The 24,074-nt window shown below is 37.9% G+C and overlaps 1 pseudogene; it reads right to left on the reverse strand.

Annotated features, from left to right (window-relative positions):
- Positions 1 to 6,525: 6,525 nt before the first annotated feature.
- Positions 6,526 to 9,706, reverse strand: LOC123825776 (annotated as a pseudogene).
- Between the last annotated feature and the right edge of the window lie 14,368 nt (positions 9,707 to 24,074).

Here is a 24,074-nt window from a genome sequence, read left to right on the forward strand (position 1 = left end):
AATAGAGGGAGCATTCCTCAACATAATAAAGACCATATATGAGAGACCTACAGCCAACATCATACTTAATGGGAAAAAATTAAAATCTTTTCCACTAAGATCAGGATCAAGACAACGTTGTCCACTTTCACCACTTCTATTCAATATAGTACTGGAAGTTTTAGCCACAGCAATCAGACAAGAAAAAGAAATAAAAGGCATCCAAATCAGAACGAGGAAACAAAACTGTCACTGTTTGCAGATGACATGATAGTGTCCACAGAAAATCCTATAGACTCCACCACAAAACTGCTCAAACTAATAAATGAATTTGGCAAAACAGCGGGATACAAAGTCAATATCCAGAAATCAAAGGCATTTCTGTACACCAACAATGAAACAGCAGAAGCAGAGATCAAGGAAAAAATTCCATTTGAAATAGCAAAAAGAAAAATAAAATACCTAGGAATAAACCAAACCAAAGAGGTAAAAGACCTGTATTCAGAAAACTACATAACACTGAGGAAAGAAATGAAGGAAGACATAAACAAATGGAAACATATACCATGTTCATGGATTGGAAGAATTAATATCATCAAAATGTCCATACTACCCAAAGCAATTTACACATTCAATGCAATTCCCATTAAAGTACCAATGGCATATTTCACAGACATAGAACAAACACTTCAAAAATTTATATGGAACCATAAACAACCCCGAATGGCCAGTGCAATTTTGAGAAAGAGGAGTAAAATAGGAGGGATCACAATACCTGACACAAAACTATACTACAAGGCCACTGTAATCAAAACAGCCTGGTACTGGCATAAAAACAGGCACATGGACCAATGGAACAGAACAGAGAGCCCAGAAATAAGCCCAAGTCTCTATGGTCAATTAATATTTGACAAAGGAAGCAGCAACATAAAATGGAATGAAAATAGCCTCTTCAACAAATGGTGTTGGGAGAACTGGACAGGTACATGCAAAAAAATGAAACTCGAGCACCGATTTACACCTTATACAAAAATAAATTCAAGGTGGATAAAAGATTTAAATATAAACTGTGACACCATTAAAGTCCTAGAGGAGAACGTAGGTAGGAAAATCTCAGATATTTCACGAAGAAACTTTTTTACTGACATGTCTCCTAGAGCAAGGGACATAAAGGAAAGGATAAACAAATGGGACCTCATCAAAATAAAACACTTCTGCACAGCTAAAGAAAACAGTATCAAAATTAAAAGAGAACCAACTGTATGGGAAAACATATTTGCCAATGATACCTCAGACAAAGGTTTAATCTCCAAAATATATAAAGAACTTACCCAACTCTACTCTAAGAAAACAAGGAATCCAATTAAGAAATGGGCAAAGGACTTGAACAGACACTTCTCCAAGGAGGACATACAGAAGATCCAAAGACACATGAAACAATGTTCAATATCGCTAGCTATCAGAGAGATGCAAATTAAAACCACAATGAGATACCACTTCACACCAGACAGAATGGCCATCATAAACAAAGCAACAAACAACAAGTGTTGGAGAGGTTGTGGAGAAAAGGGGACCCTAGGGCACTGTTGGTGGGACTACAGACTGGTACAACCACTATGGAAGGCAGTATGGAACTTCCTCAGAAAACTGAAAATGGATCTGCCTTTTGATCCAGCAATTCCACTGCTGGGACTACATCCTAAGAGCAGTAAAGCACCAATACAAAAGAACCTTTGCACCCCGATGTTCATAGCAGTACAATTTACAATAGCTAGGTGCTGGAAGCAACCAAGATGCCCATCAGTCAATGAATGGATCAAAAAACTACAGTACATTTACACAATGGAATTGTATGCAGAAGAAAGAAAGAAGGAGCTCCTACTCTTTGGAACAGCTTGGATGGAGCTGGAAAGCATTATGCGAAGCAAAATAAGCCAGGCAGTGAAAGCCAAGTACCATATGATCTCACCTTTAACAGGAACCTAAACAACAAAAGAAAGAAACAAGCCAAGTATAACCAAAGACACTGAAGTAGAAGACAGACTGACAGTGACCAGAGGGGACAGAAGTGGGAATTTCAGGGGAGAATGGGTAGGGTTTACAGGAACAAATTTAAAGGACAAATGGACAAAAGCTAGGGGGAGTGTGGTAATGGGAGGGAAGTGGGGAGGGTTGGGTGGGTGGGCTGGAATGGGAGTAAAAGGAAGAAAACTTTACTTGAACAATCATTAAAATTAAAAAAAAAACACAAAGAAACAGAAAACCCTCCTACATTTCTGTTAGCATTACTCCTCCCTGAGTAAGACACAGGTAGATCTTACCCTCAAATGATTGTAGGGTTAGATTTTTAACATCTCATTAAAAATTCCTGATGGTTATAATTAATGGGTTAAAAGTATAACATCATATATAAATTTTATAGTTTATATATGTATTTAATAGATTTTTGCAAATTATTTTTATCAGCAGGCACCATGGTTATTTTGCTGTCTCAGACATCTCTTCAGTCTCTTTACTTGAAAGATATATATGTGGAGAATATATAGTTTCTAGATTATAGGTCATATTTTCCTGTTTCTTTAAATATTTAGTAATTTTTTATGGTATGCTGATGTTCAGGGGGTATTAAATTATTTCATCTTCATTTAAGTGATATTGTCTTTTATGCTAACAAGCAATTAATTTATTAGTAGGTTCTCTTGATCCTACCAGGTTGGCCTATTTCAGTTTTGTCTGTAGTTCTTTTGTCCTTACTCCTAAAGAACTACTAAAGAACATTCCAGAGCATATTCTTTACTCAGAAGGCATGGCCTTGCCAGGTCTGAGTTGAATGCCTGCAGTGCTAACAACTTCTCTTCACTCTGATTGGGTAGGAATCCATCATCTCCCAGCCTCAAGTGACCTGAGGACCCCTGTGAAGCTCTCAGTCTATATCAGCTCTTCTGTGCAGGGCCTATTAGAATGTTCTCTGCACTAATGTCTAGCCTTCAGCCCAGGACCATGGGTACACCCACCCAGACTTTTGCCATCCCTTCTTGCTAGCACCTTCCCCCACAAATTCTAATTGCTTCACCTGAACTCCAACATCTGCCTACATAAGTTAGAGAGATCAGAGCTCTCTGCCTGGATTCTGCCTGCCTCTGCCACTATCTGGAGTGTGTTCCTGGGCTGAAAGCCAGGCTAACTGGGGCTCATATTGAGTATTTCCCTTTCTCTAGGATTACCATCTTCTGTTTCCTGTTGTCGAATGCTAGGAAACATCTACTTCGTATACTGAATATAGTTTTATAGTTGTCTACAATGAGATGCTAGGGCTGGTATGACTTACTCTGTCAAGGTTGAAAGCTGAAGTCTGAATTTTGGGAAAAGTAGCAAAGTTTTCAGAATAGGATCACTCTGGTTTAATTCCATTCTTTAGCATATATGTTTTTACAGTGTTTTATACAGTTTTATTGTCTTCTGTTTACATAAAATGATAGCCTTTTAAAGCCTGAATGAATTATAAAAATTTTTCATATCTTACTTTTATAGATAAGAAAACTGAGACCCTAAAGGGTAGAGATTTGTCAAGGTGAAAAACTAGGGGACTAGCAGAACTAGTTTTATTTGCTCTTCTTCATTTTTTAATATTGTATTTCCTGTGGAAGGCAGAATTGCTAGCTCTCTACCCTTTCACCTTTTGTCTTTGACTCCCATTGGGAGACAATAATGAAAAGCCAGCTGCTGAAAAAGATTAAGGAGTATGGCTTGCAGAGTCTCCGCCCACCTTGGAATCACAGAGCAGTATCGCAGTTCCTCAAAAAAATTAAACCGAGAATTAGCATATGGTCTAGCAACTCTACTTCTGAGTTCAAAAAGGATTGAAAGCAGGGATTTGAAAAGATACTTGAACATCCAAGGTCACAGCAGCATTATTCACAGTAGCCAAAAGGTGGAAACAACCCAAGTGTCCATTGATAGGTAAATGGATAAACAAAATGTGGTATCTGTATACAGTGGAATAGTATTCAATCTTAAAAAAAGGAAGGAAATTCTGACAGATACTACAGCGTGGATGAACATTAGGGACTTTACATTAAATAAAATAGGCTAGACACAAAAGGACAGATACTGAATAATTCCATGGCTGTGAAATACCCAGGAGACACAAATTTATAGAGACTGAATATAGAATAGTCATTTCCAGGAGTCAAGGAGGGGGGAGGGGGATTTTGTATTTAGAGAATATAGTGTTTCAGTCTGGAATGATGAAAAAGTTTTGAAGATGTCTTGTGGTGAGAGTTGCACACTTAAAAATGGCTAAGACTGTAAATTTTATACATTGTATATATATATATATATATACCACCTCTTCCTTAACCATTTTTCTATCAGTGGGCACTTATGTTGCTTCAATATCTTGGTTATTGTAAATAATGCTGCAATGAACATAGAGATGCATGTTTTTTTCAAATCAGTGTTTGGGCTTCTTTAGATAAATACCCAGAATTGGAATTGCTGGATCCTTCTTTGCCTCTTGCTGTAGCCTATTTTGTTTGATATAAGTATTCTTGCCCTAGCTTTTTTTCCATTTCCATTTGCATGAAATATCTTTTCCCATCTCTTTACTCTCAGTCTGTGTGTCTTTTGATCTGAAATAGGTCTTTTATAGGCAGCACATATATGGGTCTTGTTTCCTTATCCATTTAGCCACCCTATCTCTTTTGATTAGAACATTTAATCCACTTATATTATTGTAAACTTCATTTATAACTGTTCTTTTTTTATGTTTTCTATCTCTGTTCTTAGTTTCCTATCTCTTCATTAAAATTTTCACTGAGTTCATCTACTCTTCCCCTAAGTTCACTGAGCATCCTTGTAAGCAGTGTTTTAAACTTTGTGTCTGGTAGGCTGATTGTCTCCATTTTGTTTAGTTCTTTGTCTGGAGTTTTGTTCTGTCCTTTCATTTAAGAACATGTTTCTTTGTCTTATAATTTTGACTTACTCCCAGTGTTTGTTTCTACATATTAGATAGATCTGCTATGGTCCTGATCTTGGCAGGGTGATTTTATGAAGTAGGTGTCCTGTAGGGCCTAGTGGCTCAGTCTCTGTGTTCACCTGAGACAGGTGTTTCAGATGTGTAACTGTGTGGGTTGTGTGCCCTTCTGTTGTATTTGAGCCTTGATTGCTGTTGGCACATTAGTTAAAATGACTGACTATCAAGTTGATTATGAGGAACAGCCATGACTATAGTAGAGGTGCTATTGTACAGGTCCTGACCCCATAGAGCAGGATATGCCTACTGAGTCCACCCTTTGGGTGTGTCATTTGTGGAGGTGGTTGGGTAGTGCTCTGGAGTGATTAGAAGCTTGCCACTAAAAGTGTTGGTCTTAAAGTCTCTTGGGAGGGGCTTAGGCCAAGGTCAGTTACTGGCTGAGCTCAGCCCAGGGCACTTTGTAGTGGTCTGTAGATGTTTGACCCTTGTGCTGGACTTGGAGGTGACTGGGAGAGGCTAAGTTTCAAACAGGCTAGCTGCCACTAATGCTAGCTGGGGATAATTAGCAAGAGGTATGGAGCATGCTGAAATCAGATACCACTTGTTTGGGGTTTGTGAACCTTTGATAAATTTTAGGAAATTCTGCATCATAAGCCAAGACAGGCTGTTTGTATGCAAAAGTCACTGGAAGGGGCTTGGATGGGCCTGCAACTTGGGAAGGTTAGGGTCTCAAGGAATCACCAGGGCAGGCAAACAGTGTTAGCTAGGTTGATGGAGATACAGACTTAGCGCCTACCTGCACCTGCAGGCTGTATGGGCACAGGGCTCAACAAAGGAACAATGGCATCTACCAGCACTTTTTTTTAATGAAAAAACTTGCTGATTCTATTATGATTATCAATGCCAAACAAGCCTTTAAATCAATTAAAATTTATTTAATTAAGCATAAAGTTTCCTTCACATTCATCTACAATCATAATAAATATAGTTCTTGGCTGACACAGCCTTTGGAGTTTAAAACATCCCCAGCTGCAAGATTACATATAGGAAACTCCCATTATTGTTTTTGTGATTGTGGATTCACTAATCAAATTAAAATAATTATACTATGTAGAATAAAATAAAATAGAAACAATTTACTCATAAGATTCATAGTTAAATCATCTTTATTTATAAAATACTATGCTGAGAATGTGATTCCATTAAGCTCCAATTTGAGCATAAGTATAATCACTTAAGTAACAGCCATCACTTAACCTGAAAATTAGAGAAGTAAAAATTACATTTGAAGACAGACCAAACATACTGTCAAGTGTCTTTGCAGTTTTGGATGTTCATTTAGTAGTAGGCTAATTCTAGGTGGAATCAACCCTGTTGGGAACACATCTACTTTCAGGGTGTGGGAGTGAGGGGAAATCTGGCCTTTGGGGGAAGATAATGAGGAAAAGCACTCAGTGAATAAACATTTCTTACTCAAATGGAGGAGGTGATGTACCATGAAAGTCTCTTGAAGGCAAATAATCACGAGAAGCTCTACACATGCTTCCTGGAGGTGGAGGAAAAGAAAGACCTCATCTCATATGTGTGTCGCTTGCATCCCTTGGAAACAATGAAATTCTAATTGGAGGAACAAAGCCAGCCCTGATCACATCACTTTTGGTGGGGAGAGATGCAGCAAACACATTTAAATTTCCAAGATTGTCTTTGCTAACATTTCTATTGGATTCCATTTCCAAAGACATTGGCCCAGTTGCTTTATCCAGTGATGGCATAGTAAAAGTTCTGAGTTCTTCTGGTCCAGATAGTCTACCAGTATTAGAATAAAATCTGTCTTCCCTTTGTGGAGGAAGAGCTGGACTAGAATAGGCTTGGCCTGATAGAAGAATTATCATTTTATGATCCTATTCCTATGGAGGTGAATGGGACTGAGGGTCAAAGCTGCCCTGTGAGGATCAGATAACTTATAGATTGATTCTCCTCTTTCATTAGTAAACCAATGGTCCAGAGGATTTCCTGAGCCTCTTGAAACTCTTTCTCATCTCCCTGGAAGAAAAAGGTAAGAGTCTGAGGGGACCCTCCAACAAAGTTGTACAGGAGAGAAAAGTTCTTGTTTCAGATGGTTGACCCAATGGTGAGGGACAATATGGGGAATGCTCTTTATCAAATGCCACATTTGGAATGTCAACTGCATAAGAATCCCTCTAAAAGTTCAAATTTAATCTCTGTTTCAGTTAATTTTTATCTGATGTAATAATTTTCTTTCTTTAAATCTTTGAGGTTTCTTTTAGCAGTCTGAGCTGCCAATCTATTATAATGTGCTTTTTTTAATGGGAAATAATCTGCCTTTGATAAGAATGAATGGTTCTTTCTAATTCTTCTTCAGACTTTTTCTTTAACTTTCTATAGGTCTCCAGTTCTTCAGATGCATGGCTGATCTATCTATTCATCTGCTTTAGAAAGTTTTTCCTTTCTCTAACTAGCAATGTTCTTCCACTGTTGATTTCCTGTGAAGAGTAATCTTATTTTCTTGATACAGTATAGTCATTAAGTTTGTGCTGAAGCTTTTGACTCTCATTTTCAAGATGTTCGTTTTCTGACTGCAAAGATGCTTGTTCAGTCTGGAGATTTTTAATACACTCTATAAGCAATTCCTTTATTTTATCGACTTCAGTTAATAAGTGTAAATTTAGTTTCTTTCTTCTTCTAGGAGAAAGAAGCCTTTAACTTAGCAGCATGATTGAGCTTCTTTTGGTTGATTATCTAAGAGTGCACCATTTTCTGAATCACTCATTTCCATTTCCAAGTTATCATCAGTTAATTCTTCTCCGAGCACAGTAGCCCAATCTTAGATCTTTAAAAAGCATTCACTCAGAGACTTCATCTGATATTCTTTTTCATGTAGAACTTGTTTTGCATATATATTGGAGTCTTCAAATATTATTTTCTGTTTATTGACTTCACTCATTTGTTCTTTCAATTCTTCAGCATCTTGTAAAAGCTGTTTCTGGCTTTCCTGGAGTTGGGAATTTTCACTCAAAACATCTTTTATAGTTATCTTAAGTCACTTTATTCATTAAAAATATTTTGAAGGTTGTTTTGGCTTCAGCTACTTGTGATTTGAGTGATTGTGATTCATCTGCTAAGGTCTGTATCCTTTTCAAAATATCTGCCATCAATTCCTGTTTAGAATGTTTAGGTTGCTCTTCCTTTAACTCTTTTTCTAGAAAAAGTATTTCATCCTCAAATTCAGATTTGGAACTTTTTGGTTTTTCACTGATTGCCTCCCAGCTTTGAGTTTCTGTTAACTCTGTCTCAAAGCTATAATCCTTTAATGACTCTAAACCTGCATACTCTTTTTGTAAGAAGCTAAATTTTTCAAGTAGTTTACATTTGCTTGCTGTGGGAGTTTTCTGGAAGGAATTTGGCTAATAGGCCTCAAGTGTCTACACTTCCCGTGGGGGGTCCTAGGCTTCTACCTTACACTTAGCATCCAGATGATCTGAAAAGTCCCTGCCAACACTTCTATCTGGGAGAATGGTGCCCTTCCGAGTGCTTACCCTAAAGACAGGTGATTAAGTTCCTCCTCCTATGTCCCTTGCTCTTATTCAGCTGCTGTCTTAGTGTTGGAGCTCAGAGTAAGTGAGTTTTTCAATGAGTAAATCTGTGCATGGGTCCTTCAGAAAGAATACCTGGAACTCCAGAAGCCCTCCATTTACTCAGCCAGTGTCCCTACATAGACAGGAGTTTTGGGCTGAGGGACCTGGTATGGGGCTGGTCATCTTGCTCCTCAGGGGGAGACTTCCCAAGCTGAAATATCCCTCCCATTTCTTAACTGCCACATCTTGAGTGTGGGGCTTGCCCAATGCATACCTTCACCCTTGCTATCAGTCTTGATGTGGATTTTTCTGTATATCCTTAATTATAGGACTTCTGTTCAGCTAGACTTCAGGTGGTTCTCAGTGACAGACGTTCTGTCATTTAGTTGTAGTTTTGATGTGGTCATGGGAAGAGGTGAACACAGTGTTTCTATCAGCCATCTTGACCAGAAGTCCTTTAGGAGCTATACAACACCAAATTTCATTTAAATAACAAGCTAAGAGTTATGAAAATACATTTATCCTTTTGTTTAACAAATGTTTATTGAATGCTTCTATGCTCAGGAGCTCTTCCAGGGTAGCAGTGAACCAGAGAACTAAACAATAAGGACTCCCTGTCTTCTGAGCGGTTCCATTCTACCTTGTGAGGGTGAGGAGAGTAAACTATCTAGTGCAGCAGATGCATCCAGTGCTGTGTGGAATATGCATGCTGGAAAGGCTATAGAAAGTATTCATTACTGGTGAAACAGTTTTAAAGAAAGCAGATGGGATGACCTCACTAAGGGTTATTTTAGCAAATAATCAAGGAAGTAAAGAGATATCTGAGTACAAAGTTCCCAATGCCCCTCATGCATTTGAGGAATAGCAGGGAGGCCAGTGAGACTAGAGCCATGGGGTGGGTTTAGAAATGGTCCCAAGGTCAGTGTGGGGAAGCTTCTGGAGTCAGTGAAAGGATTTTGGCTTTTACCTGAGCCAGATGAGAGCCACCGAGGAGCAGCTGGAGACTGCTGTGCAGAAAATAGACAGGTAACAAGGATGGAGACAAAAAGCTGTTAAAGCCAGGAGGTGCTAGACTAGTGCAGTCAGGGAGATGGGAAAAGTGGCCAGATATTAGATCTATTCTGAAGGTAGAAGAATCAGGATTTCTTCCTTGCATCAGAGATGGGGTTGAGAAAGAGAAATTAGAGCTGGCTATAAGATTCTTAGCCTGTTAACTAGAAGAATTGAGTTGCTGTTCCAGAGAAAGTTAATACTAAGGAGGGTTTGGTTTGGGGTATGTGACATTAGTAAGGATACTAAACATTTCAGTAGAGTGTAGGTGGGCAATTAAAGACAGAAGAATGAGTTCAGAGGTTTGCACTCAGATGGTGTTTAAAGCCTAGGATAGGCTGGGGTGGTGGAAGGAGTTAGGGTAGCTGCAGAAAAGATGAGACCTAAGGTCTGAGAGCCCCTTTGCCTACTGTACAGACATAGAAAGAGTAGAGTAAGGACCCAGCCTGGGCAGTCTAACTATAGGGTCCTGGGCACATTGCTGAACCTCTCTGAACCTCTGAATCTGTGTCTATAAGATAAGAATAGCTGAACCCACCTCCTCAGGTTGTTATAACTAATGAGGTAATTCATGCACAGACATTGCTTACCTAAACTCACTTCTTAACTCCCCTCTCCTAGCCTGAGTGATACAGTAGGAACCACAGACCATTCCAAACCATTTGATTGAAAACTTCTATAAGAAGCTTGGTAAAATTACAAGGGGAATATTCTCCACCTGGCTTAGCTATTTCCTTTCCTAGTCTTGCATTTTGCTGCTCTTGAGAGCATGAGTCATCTTTCATAGACCTTTTTCTTAGCTTATTGCCTATATCCCCCTTTCTTCCAGCTTTTCAAAACCTAGCTCGGTTTCTGTTCCAGTTTTGCAAACACTATTGTCATCTGTGTGCCAAGATAAACTTGCCAGAGGGTTAATGTGTTAATGGTGCTAGTGGGTATTCGGTTAACCTTCTCAATCATCTGCAGTCAGTAGCTACAGGAGCCCCTTCACACACTCCCCCAAAGAAGTTGCTGCCTAAAAACCTCCTGTTTTCCATCAGAGGGTGGGGGAAGGTGAGGAACCAGGAAGCTGAGATTTCTGAGAGGATCTGGAGAAAGAGCAAAATCATCACGTGCTGTGAAGTGCTTTTCACACACAACTGACAAATCATGCTGTTCTTGAAATTAAGATGTTGGAATTGAACAAACACAAATGTAGACTAAATATATGATTTTTCCATCCTGATTAACATCCCAATGGCCCTAACAATAGATCCACATAGTGAGAATTGCTATAGTATGCTTGGTCTTGTCTTGTTGCAGTTAGAAATACTGTAAGACTTAGTCAATCAGTGCAAGAAAAATAACTTGAAGGTGAAGTGCTTTCTGATAGAAATTGTAGCATTATTCCAAAATATACAGATTTAATGAAAAGAGGAAAAATTTAGTGTAGATAACACCAAAATTGAAAAACAAAGCCTATTTCTAGGGAAGTAGCAATATTTTCATCTTTAATAGAAGAAGAATGTAACAATGAACGTTGAGAATTCCAATTCTTGAACTCAAGAGCCAGGAATTAAATAAATTCTCTTATTTTTGTAGATTTAAAAAATTAACTCTGAAGTCTGTCACTGGCAAAACTATGCATTCTGAAGAAATAGATTTTGCAGCTCAGAATCTTGAAATTTCTAAATTACTTTTCTATAAAAGTGTACTTTGTTTTTCATTATTAGGTGGGGAGGGCTGGGGGGATGGGCTGGGATGGGAGTAAAAGGCAGAAAACTGTACTTGAACAATGATTAAAATATAAAAAAAACTCCTCATGTCTGCCATAATTTCAGAAAGCACAGATAAGCAAAAATAAAAGATCAATGACCTCACCTGATGACCTCACCCTTTCAGTAAGCAGGTTGACTATTTCAGTTATCCTGTTAGTATTTGTACTTTAAGATGTTTTCCTGAGAACATTTTCCTCTACCAAATGAGATAATGCTATAAATTTTATGTGGCAACATACTTTTTTCATTGCACAACATGCATCTTGAGAATGTTTCCAGATCAGCAGTGCATTGCCAGTGCAATGCAGTACTAGGGGCTGCATTCTAAGCCAAGTACAGTGTTTCTGGGCTGGTTTGTTAACATTAACAAGATTGACAGAGTCCCTGCCATGATGAAGCTGATAGTTTAGTGAGAAATAGGAAACTGTAATACACCACACAGTGATGTAGAAGAACAGGTATATGATAGAAACATAGATTTGTGGAAGGATGTATTTAAGCTGAGACTTGAAAGATAAGTCAGAATTAACCAGACCAAGAGCAGAGGGGTAAAGCTGACTTGAAGGCTCTGTGAGGAAAAAATCACTGGGGGTTCAGGAAATCAAGTGGAGGACAGTATGAGCATGGCCAGTGAGTTGGGGAGAAGTGTAACCATACTGCTGAGTCCACGTCAAATGTGAGATGAGCACTATAATATATAACTGGGTGTTCAGAGTGTACCCTAAGCACTCTGAGAAGCTGTGAAAGGTCTTGAGCAGAAGAATGACAATCAGATTTGAGTTTTGGGAAGATTACTAGAACTACAACTTAACTGTGGAGAGAGGCTTGGCAGGGCCCCAGAATGTGACAATGATACCAAGGAAGAGGCCTATAAAAAGTTCGAAAGTAGAAATAGAGAGAAACATGGCTGATTCAAGAAATACTTAAGAAGTAGATAAGAAACAACTTTCATTTTGTTTGTAATTGGCATGAAGATAGGCCCACACATCCCCCTAACACAGGACTTGACCCACTGCAGAGAGGGCTGTTAGTCACTCCTAACCACTTCCCAAGGTCCCTGTCCTTTGGGCAGCTCATATCCAGTGACTGACTGAGGTAAAGCCACAGAAATCAACTGAACCTGGAACCAATGTTCACAATCCTACACACAAAGGAATGTGTAGCTTTCACATCCCTTGAGGGCTCCTTGAGGCCATTATTGGGCCTACATCACCACAGCTCAGGTTCTGTCTGTGCCTAGTCCTGCCCCCACTTTCTTCTCCTCACAGAAGTCTACCCCAAGAGCATGGGAAGGAACTATGTGTGTCTTCTGGGTTTCTGGTGGCATTATTCATTGTCATTGAGAACTCAAACAGAAGAACCAGGGTTGGAGAGAGGAATGTAGATGATGAGCTTAGCATGGGGTGGGGGGGTCCCTGTGAAACCGGGGTGTTTATAGTTTATTCCTGTGGAGATACCAGTAGGTGAGTCAACTAGGTATTTGGTTTTGAGGTTAAGTCTGGTTTGAAGCTGCATGGTCACAGATGTATTTCTTGCTCTCTTTTGCTAGCATCTCTATGCTCTTGCTATTCTGAAAGAATTAGTTTCTTAAATATACTTAAGTCTCTTTTATCTCTGGGTCCTTATACATGCTATTGTCTGTGCCTGGGACATTCTTCTTTTCCATTTATGTTCTTCCCCTGCTTAATTTCTACTCATAGTGATGACATGACTTCTACCAGGAACTGATCCCAGATGCACCCAGATGTGGTTTAGGGACCTGACCAACACACTCCCAGACCATTGCATATCCCAGCACTTGTCATGTGATAATTGCTGATTTTCTTCTTTGCGTTCTCCCCAAAGTTTATAAACTTCATGAGAGAAAGGATTTTGTCTGAGTTGTTGAAAGCTTTAACCCCAGCACCTTCCGTGGTCATGACACCAAAGAAGTTATCAGTAAGTAATTGTTTCATGAGCCACTACTAATTGAAAGACAGACTTAGAAAGAAGCAGAGGAGCGCTGAGATTTAATGTAAAGTTAGAAACAGAAAATACAAAGAGAGGTGTGGCCAAGAGGTAAGGGTAACTGTTTTTTAACTTTTATTTACTCATTTATTTTTATCACCAATTATTTCCCCATACCCTTTTCCACCTCCACCCAATGCCCTTGCCCCTACAATCACCACACTGTTTTCTGTATCCATGAGCTCTTCCTTTTTTTCCTTTTTTGCTCAGTCCCAGCCTTCATTCCCAGAGCTTTCTATCTATGACTCTGTCTTATTTATTAACAGAATTTATTAAACTAATATTGTTGGACATTTAGGTCTTCCCAACATTTTTAATTATAAATAATAAAATATTTATTATGTATAAATTTTGTTTAATAAATAAGCCTGCCTTATTTATTAAACAGAATTTATTAAACTAATATTGTTGGACATTTAGGTCCTCCCAACCTTTTTTTAACAATTTGTTCTTACAATGTTATCACAAATGCTCTTCTACACAAAGATTTTGTGCACATTTTAAATTATATCCTTAGAATAAATTGATGAAAGTGGAATTGCTGTGTTAAAATTTTCATTTTATTTGATTTTTGATATCTAGTAGTGAAAATTTATCTATCAGAAACATTGTGTCATTTTTGTGCTTATTTCTCAGCCCAGAATTATTTAACAATTTAGTATAAAGCTTTTGTTCATTTATTTATTAATTTTTATATTATGGTAAAGCAGGTATATTATAAAATGTATAAGCCAGGGGCATTATGTACATTCATAATGTTATACAACCATTACCACTATCCACTTCCAGAACTGTTTTTCATCATCCCAATCAGAAAGCCTGTGCCCTTTAAGCAGTAGCCCCATTCCCTCCTCAATTATTTCAGAAAATTATTTGCATGGCTTTAAAAGGAATTTTTTGTTTTATTGTCATTTCTTCCAGCAATAGAATGTTAATTAACTCTAAAAGTTTTAATACTACATTAGGCCAATTACCGGGAACCTGGGTGAAAAGTTATATCATTATAATAAGGAATGGAGCTTTGAGAAAATAATATTCAGGCCCACAATGCCATAAAATAGATAGCCCTTAGGGTTTTGTAGACTCAGAAGAGCATCCTTTTGTAATATTCAAGAACTCCTCAATCAATCTAGTAATATGAAATAAACAAAGACCAACATTTTTAGGATTTTAGAAGCTTATCTTAAACTAAAAATAAGACACAGAGGGGTTCTCTTTGTTTTTTTGCAGGTGTAATATATAATCCTAAATGTCGATGAGGTGTAGTTTACCTAAGTGGTAGCAAGTTTAAGAAAGCTGAAAAGAAAAACTTAGTCTTTGCTTTGAAATGATTTCCCAGAGATGAAAGATTATACTACTATTTTAAAAAATTTACATAGCACCTCCTGGGGAGCTCATGAAAAGTCAGAAGGACCCAAGAATGAGACAGCATGGGATTGAGAGGAGCGTATATTTGGACTTGATATGGATCCTGAGATTAAGTAAGGTATGTCTGGAGACTCACTTCAAACAATGGCAGTTTGTAGCTCTGCTAATTATTGGCTCTAGCCTATCTTCTGTTAGGATTACTAAGCAAAAAGGTATTGTATTGAACCTCTGGGCATAACAGGAGGGAGAATTTATGGAGGATTAACTTTCTTTCATCTTTTTACCTTTAAATAGGGGAACAAGCCTAACAAATTGAATGAAAGGGAGGTACTTTCTTAAAGTCTTTGAAGTTTTTCTTTGCAAACAGAGTTGAATTGATTTGAGCCCTTTCCCTTCAAAGTAAAAGCCCTACGAGCAAATTTCCTTTATACAATCTTTGCTCTTTGTGAATTAACAGAGATAATACAGTAAAAAAGAGGATCTGATAAGAAGTAGGAGCAAGCCAACCCCTTTAGAATATTAATAAATGCTGATGAGCTCATAAAATGACAGAACAATTTTTTTAATGATTAAAAAGTTTTCCTTCTGCAGTCTGGAAGTATTAAAACCTTAGGATGGTAATAAGCGTAACTTGGAAAAATTGAAATAATAATGTGACCTTAAAATGTCTGCCTCTCAGAGCTATTTAAATTCAGCCAAATGTTGTCTGTTGGTGGGGCTCTCTATGTTTTAGTCTCTGAAAAAAAATAAACAACAAAATCATGAGTAATATGTTTCAAAATAGCCAAAATTTATGTCTTATGTAAGTCACCAGTTTTGATGGTCACCCTACCTTCAGGATACTATCCTCATGGAGTGTACCCTGCAGTGGCCTTATAGCAGCCTTGGTTCCACCGTGGGCTCTGCCAATTACCAGCTTTCATTCCACACAATCTTTCTGGGACTCAATTCCATCATTTATGCCATGACAATATGAATGGGAGCTAATTCAGGAAGCTACTTCTCTTGTGGTGGCAGGGGATTATAGAAGACATATACTTTATGTGCTTTTGAGATACTTTTCATACATTTTCTTTTATAAAAAGGAAAAAGTGAATATTTGGATTAAATGAGGTCACGAGTGTAGGCAGTTCAGCTCACATTTATAGGATGACATTGGAAGTGCCCTTACCTTGGAAGTTTCTGGCCTGGGTCCATTGTCAGCATAGAGACAGGACCTGCCTGGCCTCACCTTCTCTCCTGGGTAAAATGAGGTTTATCCAGCCCAGATCTTTTTACTCCAATGTGTGAATCTTGAAAAGCAAGCAGATGCTTTACTTGGACCAGGGCTCTGGAGAACAGGAAAGGTTTGGGAACTCTTTTTGTTTGTTGGGATCACAAACGTAATCTGACATATGTGAAACAGTCATCATCTCCTACACCACTGTCTGCAGCCACAGTCTCCTCATGCTCCAGTGGGTAGTAGACACCCTATGCACGTGTTCTCTCATGCAGGTTGGGTAAACCAAGGCAGCAACCACTCTTGCTCAACTCAGCCTCATCACTTCTAGGCCCTTCACTGGGTAAGGCTTTCCTGCTCCAGATTTTCTTCTTATCTTTATTGTCCCTCCTCTCCCTCTATGTGTACATATGCATGTGAAATTTTAATTTGAAGCCTTTGGTTCTAACATTGAGGAGATGTTCTAGGAATTTAATTCCTGCTTTCCTTATAGTTGTTTTAACACAGGTCCAAGAACCCATCAACAATGTTAAGTGAGGACTTACTATATTCACAGACTCTGTATTTGCAGATTTGCATACTTGCTAAAATTTCTTTGTAACCTCAAGATGAGTATTTGCTGCACTTTCCCAGTCATTTGTGGACATGCATAGAGCAAGCGAAATTTGAGCTGCTTGACTAGCCTGTTTTCAGCTGAGGGGTAACAAGGCAATGTTCTGCCTTCTGTTTCAGCCCCCAAATTGTAAGTAAACAAGTGACCTTTTCTTGCTTGATTTAGTGCCACATTTTTGTTGGTGATTTCAGTTTAAAATGGCTCCTAAGCATAGGGCTGAAGTGCTGCCTAATGTTCTCAAGCATGAGAAGGCTGTGATGTGCCTTAAGTAGAAAACAATATGTGTTAGAGGAGCTTTGTTCAGGCATGAGTTACTGTTCTGTTGTCCATGAGTTCAACTTAATGAGTCAACAATATAGTATATTAAATAAGGAGCACATTTAAATAGAAACACACATAAAATAAGATTGTATATTGATCAGTTAATTAAAATGTTGTGACCAAAACCTCACTACTGTATGTCCCCAAGGAGTAATTACAGTATCCACTGAATCAGTGTTCATAGTGATTTTTAGAACACAACTACTGTGAATAATGAGAATTGATGTGCATGCATGCATGTGTGTACATAATATACACATGACACTATCTTCAAGGAAAGTAAATCTAATTGAGAAGGTAAAATATGAAAATAAAGGGAATACAAATAGAAGCATTTGAGTGACAACTTAAAGACTAACGATAATTGACAGCTGAATGGACAAAGTTCTTCGTATCCAACTAAAGCTTTTCTTGCCAATAAAATGGAGCAATGATACCCACTGCTTGGCTAGTTTCTGCTTATTTTTCAGTACAAACAAAGCTGTATTCAAAATAAGGATAAATGTATCCATGTTAATTTTACCTGGGACTCTTTCTTGAAGAGCAATTCCCCTAATTTTTCTCACATAGTTCTTTGAGCTCTTCCTGCCATCAGGCAGTGCATTTAAAACTGCTGTTTAAAGTCCTTTGCACTAGTTGATGTTCCCTGAAAGTGAGAGAGCATTCTTTTTGTAATCTACATCTAATCTGTATTTCTGCCAAGTTTCAATTTTTGTTTTTCCTTTTTAGCAATGGACCAAAGTGTTCACATGAATTATTTAAAACCAAAGTTTGTAATTATCAGATGAAAAAGTTAACTTAGAACAGCCATTCTCAGAGGTGAGATTTGCATCAATTGGAATTTTTCTATCGTGTAACATGATATCAAATGCTTGAAAGTTTAACTTCAGAAATTTTAGCAGAATTTAAGCCAGGGGTCAGTTTCCCCCAATTTCTTTCTTGATTTTTCACACCTGAGACTTATGAAAGAGAGAAGCCATAGCTGAGGAATGATGATACACTGAATCCATTAATTCACAGTGTCTTGATGTGACAAGTGGTCCACAGGTTTTGTACATGGGGGGAAACTCTAAATCAGCAATTTTCAACCTTTTTCTACTCATGGCATACATAAACTAATTACTAAATTTCTGTGGCACACCAAAAAAATATTTTGCTGATTGACAAATAAATAGATATCATTTTGATTCATTTACACTGATGGTTATTGTTATGTTGGCTGTTGTTACCTTTTTATTTATTTAACAATCTAAAGGAAAAGAGGTCAATGCCTCTGACTAAATAGTCAGGTATTGAATGTTTTAAAACTTCTAGCAGCACATAGGTTGAAAATTGCTGCTCTAAATTATTTATTCTTTTCCCTTTCTATTCCTTCCTCTTTCTTTCTTACTCTATGTTTTGTACTCATGTTAATTCTCCAGAAGCACATCTTGGTTCCCTTGGCGAGTTGTATCTCCTTTCCGCTCTGCTCTCAGTGGATTGATTAGTCCAGTATCTTCACAATGGGACAATGAATGCCACGTTTCCTTTAGGTTTTTTCTGTGATCCCAATTTCTCTACTCATACTCTTCTGTTCTTTTGAATAAATTTTCAAAGTCATTTTTCTAGGTGAGAGTCCATTTCCATCTAAGATCACCTGGTCTTAGCTTTTACTACAGCATTTGTCCTACCAGACATATAGGTAGTATAAAGAGAATCTAGAACAGCTTATCTAAGTTTGGTTATTATTAAGCGCCCTTGCCTCAGTTGGCAAGACTGAGAAGAGGAAGTCCATCAGCCACAGTCAAGAGCAACCTACACAATTTTCTTTGTGGTTAGCTACCATTATGTGAGTTCAGTGTTATAACAGTATACTGATCCAATTACCCCAAAAATTGCCAAAATCTATAAAAATATTTTATAGGACAAACAAAGAGGGATCCTCAAAGATATAAGGATTGAAGGCACTAACTCCAGCTATCAAACTTCACAAGTAAAATTATTTACAACCATTATACTAGAATTAGTGTCATAACTCAGGCCTACGAACTTCTAGTTCCAACTTTACTTAATCAATGATGAGCAAATGTATATTTGGGTTTTACTATTAAATTTAATCCTCTTTTTCATTAGTCACTATGGTAAATTAGTATAATTATTTCTGTGATTGGTTTCAGTTTCCTTCCAAATAGACCTTTTTTAAAGCTTTATTAAGGTATAATTAATGGACTTACTATAAACTGTGCATACTTAAAGTGTACAACTTGATATATTTTGACATATGTGTGCATTCGTGAAATCACCACACAGCAATAACATGAAAGTATCCAACACATGTTTCCTTGAACCCTTTTGTAATACCTGCCTCCCATCCCTTTTTGATCCCTTCTTGTCCCCCTCCCCCAATTTGGCAACACTGATTTGTCTTGTGTCACTGTAGATTAGTTTGCATTTTCTAGAATTCTGTCTAAATGGAATCATACGGTAGGTACTTGTTTTAGTTTCTTTTTTACTCAGCATAATTTTTTTGAGATTCATACATGCTGTTGCTTGAATCAACAATTTATTCCACTTGATTGCTGAGTAGTATTCCATGGTATGGATATAACACAATTTGTTTGTCCCTTTATCTGTTGATGGACATAGCTTCTCAACTTGGTACTATTGACATATTAGGCTGGATAATTCTTTGTTGTGGCCTGTCCTGTGCCAATGTGAATAGTACCCCACCCAAGTTGTGACAACCAAAAATGTCTCTAGACATTCCCAAATGTCACCTGGGGGCAAAATCACCTCTAATTGAGAACCACTGGGCAGCAAATTGTATGGCAATGAGCATTCAAGTGTAAGTCTTTGTATAAAACATATGCTTCCATTTCCCTTGGATAAATATAGGAGTGGAAAGGTTAGGTCATATGGATGTATGCTTAACTTTTCTAAAAAACTGCCAGTTTCAAAAGTGGTTGAAAGTTCCCACTAGCAGCATTTTAGAATTCAAGTATTTTTATGTCCCTGCCAATACTTAATATAGTCAGATGTTCTATAGTACTGAAATGGTATCTCATTGTGGTTTCAATTTCATTTCCCTAATGATAACAAATTCGAATATCTTCATGCATACTTATCTTCTTTGGTGGAGCCTCTCAAGAATCCACTGTCCTTCATTGCCTGATGGCCAATGTCTTGAAAACTATTGTTTCATATATTTTGTACAATTTTTAGTTGTTTCCATTTGGAGGATAGATTTGGTCCCTGTTACATCATCATGGCTGGAAGCAGGATTCTCAGCACCTGTCCATAAATGTTTTTCTAGTAGTTTCTCAGAATTGTATAGCCAGTGCTGTCATATCTTCTCTTATTCTTCAGTTTCAAATCCTTGGAACTTTGATTTTCTTGCTTTTGGCTTTAAAAGTTAGTTTGTTTAATAAAAAGTTTATATTGTGTGTTTTCTTATCCTGGTTTGTTGCATTCTGCTACTGCATCTTTAAAAATTTCCATGGTATCTAGGAGTATATGATGTTCACAAATTTTAATTTAGCAATCAGGATGCCCCAAAAGATCAAGAGGACAAATAAGAGGAATGGATAGAGGCAGTTTTCATTTCATTCCAGGTAGTTTTACTTCTGGTATCCTTAAAAGTAAATTGGCATAAAATAATAAATAAAATGGGCTTTATCAAATTAAAAATATTTATTCTTCTAAAGAAAAAAAGTTAAGAAAAATGTAAGACAAGCCACAGATTGGAAGAAATTCTTGCAATGCATATAATTTTATATAATTTATGCAGTTGATAATAATGTTTAAAATGTAAACAAACACTTCAAAAATGGAGATATATGGATGACCACAAAGCACATACAAAGATCCTCATCAACCGTAGTCACCAGGGAAATGAAAATTAAAATACAATGATACCACTGCAAATCCTCTAGAATGGCTATTGTTAAGAAGACTAACAATGTCACGTGTTGGGTAAAATATAGAGGAACTGGAACTCTCATACATTGTTAGAGGGATGCAAAGTTGAATGGCCACTTTGGAAAACATAATGTGTGGTTTAATTTATATGGAATCCTAGAAATGGAAAAAAGAACAACTACTGTGCCAGATGGCAGAGCAGTCTGTGTCAGTAGTTGTATAAGTGTATTGTGAAAATTCATCAAACTTTACACTAAAGCAGAGGAAATTTTATTTTCGGTAAATAATACCTCAATAAATATTGGGGTGGGGGTAAATGGTGACATTTACATTGGAAAGATAAATGTAGAGTAACTCTTTTCTATAGTAAATGGTAGAGCAGTGTAACTTCTGACCTGCCATCTAATTTGATTTTTAGGCTTCTTTGCATCTCATTTTTATGGGTTTTATTTTTCAGGCATGTTTTGAAGAAAATAACATAAATGTTTGAAGTACCTTAAATTTTTTTCATAAAAATTGCAATATAAATGCTACATAAATCCTTATGAACATGCTATAAATCCACACCAACTTGCAAATATGTGATTAACAATTTAGGTTGGAAAATGAAGACAGACTACTGATTCCATATATTTTACTCCCTTTGTTTCTAAAATGGGTGCTGTAGCACTGTGATTAAATTGCTTGGCTAAAGCATGGAAAACACACCAAAAGAAAGAACACTACTAAAAATATGTACTTTCTTTACTGAGAAATATTAAAATCAAAGCTTAATTTGACAGCTTAAATGGTGTTGGTCCAACAATAAATACTGTGTTTCAATAGTGACCTCTTTTGCCTTGCGTCTTTGAAACCTGAGATCCACTTTGATTTTTTGAAACAAAATGTATGTGCATGGGAACTGACAGAATTATGCTTTAAAAACATAGGCAGTAGGACCATGAAGTGTGTACAGAAAGAGGGCCCCAAATTATAAATCTCTGTTGGCAGAGGGTTTTTTTAAAACACAATTTTTGGAAAATCCCTTGCATTTCTAATCTACAGTGTGGTACATTAAGCAGGGTTTAGAAATCTGATATCCAGTGAGGGTATATCTGTGGAAACAGAAGGCATGTGCCTGATTTTAAATGTCAAAGCAATCTCTTCCTTTTTTCTCCTGCTTTCTCTTCTTATGCTTCCTTTGGCTTCAGGACCTCTTATCTACTGATAGCAGTTTAGAACACATTCTCTCTCTCTCTCTCTCTCTCTCTCTCTCTCTCTCTCTCTCTCTGTCTCTCTCCCCCCCCTCCACCTTTCCCTCTCGTCCTCTGTCTCTCTCTTTCCAGCAGGTGTGTCTATTTCATCAAAATATGATATTTTATTATTTATATATTCTCTTAAGTTATAATAAAAAATTTAGTAAAATCCAGGTTTTTGGACAAAGTATGATGTGCTAGGGCCTGAGAGCATGTGCTGATTATAGGGGCCCGTGACCTTTGAGAGATGGATTCTTAGCAACATGGGCTTGGAAGTCAGACTGGGTTTGAATACTGGTTCTGCTGTTGCTTCTATCTTTACTGTGTACATGACTTTGAGCTAGTGTCAACCAAATGTTTATTAATTTCCTTAACCTTAATTTCCTCATTTGTAAAAGGGGATTAATACATTAAATACTGTTGAGAGGGTTAAGGAACCTAAAGCCCAAATATCTCTTAGGGTTGCCACTAAATCTCTAATATTGTTGGCTCCCATCTCTCAAATGAAAAGATCACCACCTGTGTTTCCCTAGCGTTCCTAGGAACCCTGTTTCACATGTAGGTTGAGCAGTGGACTGCATCTCCACAATCAGCTCTGCCCTGCTGTCCTTGGCCACCCTGCTCAGCTGGGTTAAGACTGATCTGGGCTAGATTCTCAGAGTGGTATCTCCACATGTGGGAGTCCCTGGAGTGGTACCTGGAGTTTCTGTTCCACATGCCCCCACTTCTCTGCTGCTCTGCATAGCCTCTGAAGAGAGAAGGGTGTCTTTTGTTTGTAGTTCTGCCCTCCACCCAAATTAATAAGAATATTTGTTCCATGGTACTAAATTTGTCTTGGAGTGCCTGGCCTTTCTTCCTCTGTGGCAATTAGACTCTCAGAAGCTTTGTTGTTCCTATCACTATTTCCTCATCTCCAGTTCCTCCCATCCATGAGACTGACCTGTATATACATGCCTGGACCCAAAGGGTGAAGTGTCTATGTATGCATGTTCCCAAGGGGCTTCTGGGTCTTATAGTCAAGGAACACATATAAAGGACCCATGGACAAAAACAACAAGGGGTGAGGAGGTGGGGGTGGGTAGGGCAGGGGACAGTAATGGGAGAAAAATGGAAACATCTGTAATTGAACAATAAAAAAAGAAGAAGATCAGTAGGTGAACTAGATATGTTTATTTGTCATTCAGCAAACACTAGTCACTACACTAAGAGCTGAGGAATCATAGTGGACAAGATAGATTTGGTAAATATCCTTACAGAAATTTCAGTCTAGTGGCAATAATTCCAATTAATATTCAACTTCCAAGGCAAATAAAATAATGTGCTGAAGGGAGGGTAAGCAGGGAACTATAATGTCTAAGTGGATTGGTGGATGTGAATGAAGCTTCCTGCAAAAATTAGGTTAGCCTTTATCGGAGAGAAAAATCAATGCTTTTAATGAAAGGGAAAAATGTTGGAGTAAGGGCAAGGGAGACAGGGCTGTCCTCCCAAGCTGTGCAAAAGGGAGTATCCCCTAAACAGAGTAACCCCTAACAGGGACAGCATGGTGTGAAAAAGTAAAGATTGGATACAGTGAGCTGTGGGTCAGAGATAGGAAGCCCTAACATGGGATGGAGCACGTTATGGCCCAGTCCCCATCAGAGAATGATTGCTGAAATCAGGGTTTCCAGCAGTTCCCAATGGCTTGTCCTTTTCCTGGGCAGGTACTTTCAGCCTGAGCAGACAGGCAACCACCCAACACAGAAAGGCTACAGCCTGGACCAGCTGATGGTGACCAACAAGAAATATGACCTATGATTTCTGTAACTCCCTTTGGCAAAGCCTGCATTCCTATCTAAACCCAATGAACTGGGAGGTTTCTTCACAATATTCTGACCAACTGCAAAATAATGAATGCAGAGCCCACACTACTGAGCAAGTGAAATTCAATTCAGTTGTCTCAAATTCAGCTGTCTTTCCTTTTTCTCCCTGAAAACATGGTAGATGGAGATATTTTTGTCCCTGCACTGGCTCGCTGTTGTGCTTCCATTCCCCTCAGATGTCTCTGTTATACAGTTAGA

Source organism: Phyllostomus hastatus, unplaced genomic scaffold (genome assembly GCF_019186645.2).
Source record: "Phyllostomus hastatus isolate PE091 unplaced genomic scaffold, TTU_PhHast_1.1 phas_contig_65, whole genome shotgun sequence".
Lineage (NCBI taxonomy): Eukaryota > Metazoa > Chordata > Mammalia > Chiroptera > Phyllostomidae > Phyllostomus > Phyllostomus hastatus.